The following is a 3,391-nucleotide window of genomic DNA, read 5'->3' on the forward strand; positions in this document are numbered from 1 at the left end:
ATTTTTGCTGGGTAAAGCATTCTGTGTTGACATCCATTGCCATTTAGAACTGGAAATACCTTGGTCCAGGCGCTCTGTCTTTCATAGTTTGCATTGGTAAGTCAGCTGTAATTCTGATGGGCTTTCCTTTATATGTGACTTGTTGTTTTCCTTTTGCAGCTTTCAGTATTCTCTCTTTGATCTGTTGTTTTGTTGTTTTTACTATGATATGTTGTGGGGAATTCCCTTTCTGATCCTGTCTGTTTGGTGTTCTATGTGCTTCCTCTATTTGTCTTTCCTTAATTTTGGGAAATTCTCTTCTACAATCCTGTTTAAGATTTGGTCAACACCTGAAATTCTTCTCCTTCCTCTATTCCTATGATCTGTAGATTTGGTCTTTTCATGGTGTCCCACATCTCTTGCATATTCCGTTCCTATGTTTTTTTATATTTTCCATAGTCTTTGCTTGAGTGGTTCAGTTCTTCATCTTTATCCTCCAGTGTTGATATTCTGTTTTCCATTTCATTCATTCTAGCGATAAGGCTTTCCCTGTTGTTTCAAGTTGGCTTATTGAGTTTTACACTTCCTTCTTCATTTCTGCCTGTTTTCGTCAATGTTTCTATTTTGTGAATTCATTCAGAAGTTTATCCCCATCTTCTTTTAGCTCTTTGAATTGTTTGTTCATGTGTTCTTTAAATTCATTGAATTCCTTGATTATGTATGATTGTTCTTTTAAATTCAGTGTCCTGGGTTATCTCTAGGGTGTTCTCCTTATAGAAGTCCTCTACAGGATTGGTGGAGTTTGGTGGGAACATAGTGTTTTGGCTTTCCATTTTATTATTCTTTCGTTGTGATCTTGGCATGTGAATTTCTTTTGTTGTGTATGATTCTGATATGAGAATTAAGTTGAAGTATGCTTCTGTTCGTATGATCGGGGTGCCTAGATCCTTTCTTTATAGGTTATGTAAAGCTGGTTGGTACAGGGTTCAGGTTCTCTCAGGTTTAATTTGGAGGGAACTCATGGCTTCAGATCAGCTATTCAGAAGTACCCACAGAAGTCCAATTCAGGTTCTAGAGAGGTACATTCAGACTTCCTTCACCACGTGGAGGCAGGATCTGGGTGTTCTCAGGCAGTCCACTCTCTCAGGCTGTCTGCTAGGATCTCAGCCTTAGCCTACCAAAGCCAAATCTGCCCTGGGGCCTTGGGAGCAGCCTCGGGAGCAGCCTCACAAAATCCCAGGTAGTGGGATGGGTATTGGCACAATTAGGGGAAGCTCACTACCACATGGAGGCAGGATCCTGGGGCTCTCAGGCAGTCCCCTGCATTCTCAGCCCTTCTGTCAGAGAGTGGCCAGAGGGAGGCCAGAGCTGGGCACTCTGGCAGTCTGCTGAGATCAGAGCTTCTATACGAGAGGGGTCAGAACCCACCCTCCAAAATGCCATTGGTTTTATGTCTACTTACAGAAGTGGAATAAGACATGGGGGTAGGGTAAGCCATTTGCCTGGTATCACTCAGCTAGTTAGTGGAAGAGCCGGAATTGAGTTTCTTCATCTGCCACCCACATGCCACATTCCTCCAGCACCAGTCATACCTACTTTTACCTGTCAGCTTCTCAGGTCTTTCTAGTCTGCAGGATACTCAGGCAAAGGCTTTATGTCTTAGTCCTGCAGGTGTCTTCTGTGTTTGGTCCAGTTTCCCCATTGTAGGGAATCAAGGCCATAAGGACTTGTTTACATCGAGACAACATGGAGCTGATATGGATTTCCAACATGGGTCAAGATGGCTAATGCTAGACATCCAGAGGGCTAAGAGTCAGCACAAAATGACTGACACCAGATGTCCCAGAAGTAAACAGTGATGTAATCTGTTATATAACCAGTTTTGACAAGAAGCCACCTTGGTGTGACTTTCTATAAAAGGTCCTTGGGACCAAGGGTGCACTCTTGCCTAGTGTCTACTTGCCCAGTGGCCTGGAGAAAATAAAGCTTGTCTTATTTGCCAGAGGCTCCTTAATTTTCTTTAATCTCTAGGCTCCTCTTGACCCTATTGTTCCTGGTCCCCAAACTTGGCCTCCAACCCCATCCACAGTAGGGTCTCAGAGTGAGCTTTATAAATGAACAACCCCATGTCTGACCTCCCAGTGTACACAGTGTTCACATGGTTCACATGTGTCTTAACAGCTCAGGTATTTGCATACATAATCTGTCCCTCTCCCTGTCTTGACCCCACCAGTGCTGTCTCCACTTGTGACCCTGCCTCTGTTTAGGGCTTAGCGCTTCATCCTGTGGGGCTCAAAAAGACAAACATGAACCTCATTCCTGCTTCAAACTTCTTTTGCCTTTTAAGATACAAGGAATGCATTTATACAATAACAATGACTGGACATCTAAAGAAAGTCAGGGGCTGTTCTAGTGGCTGAAAACATAGCAAGGACCAATAATAAATACAAAAGCTAGCCATTATGGCAATTATATGTTGGTGGGGGATTAGGAGTAAACAAATAGCAACTGGGTGTGTAATGCTGAGTGTCAGGAAGGGAAAGGAAGGAGGGAAAGGGGGTGGTAGAACTATCAGGGAGGACTTTGCCAAGAATGCGGTATTGAGGCAGAGACCTGATGCGGTAAGGGAGAGAGATGGGCTGGTATCTAGGAAAGAGGGAAGCAGCCACACCAAGGCTCAGCAGTGGGCTCATGTACAGAGGATGGGAAAGACCAAATAACCACTCATTAGCAGCAGAGTGAGAGGGAGCATAACTGGTAATACAATGTAGATCCTTGGGTGTGGGGACAAGTGGAGGGCTGGCATGGTGAGCATTTGAGGGTTAATTCTAAATTTACTGGAATGTACAATGAAATGTCCCCAAAGGATAAGATTTTGCCAAGACTGACTGATGGTGGCATATTCACCTTCACTGGGCAATACTGTGTGCTGTACGGTTGCCTTAATTTTCTGGTCTTGAAGCTGCCTATCTACACTGAGGTACTGGAGGATGGGGGACAGAAATCAGTTAAGTTCAGCAAACTCCCCTGAGCATGTGCTCTGTGTCATGAACAATGACTGAGCCATGTAGATAATCAAGACACATTCAAAAAAATCCCTGTTCTTTCTTAGGGACCATTAAGGGGCAAGGGGAGAAGGAGCTCTAGGGAGGGGGATAGTCAGGTGCTGTGAAGGGGAAACAGGGAAAGGAGAACATTAGACAATGCTAAAAAGCTTAACAGGTTCAGATGGGATGCATACCACAAATACTTGGTGCATTGAACAGTGCCAGTTTAGATCTCTTTATTATTGTTAAGCCCCCAAATCAGAAAGTCACCATAGGTCTTCTTGTGGACACTGTTGACATCTGGAGGGCTGGGCAAACACAGTTTCCTGCCTTTCCTTCATTCTCCTTCTGGCCACAAATTATCT

Source organism: Nannospalax galili, unplaced genomic scaffold (assembly GCF_000622305.1).
Source record: "Nannospalax galili isolate Female #2095 unplaced genomic scaffold, S.galili_v1.0 scaffold1349, whole genome shotgun sequence".
NCBI lineage: Eukaryota > Metazoa > Chordata > Mammalia > Rodentia > Spalacidae > Nannospalax > Nannospalax galili.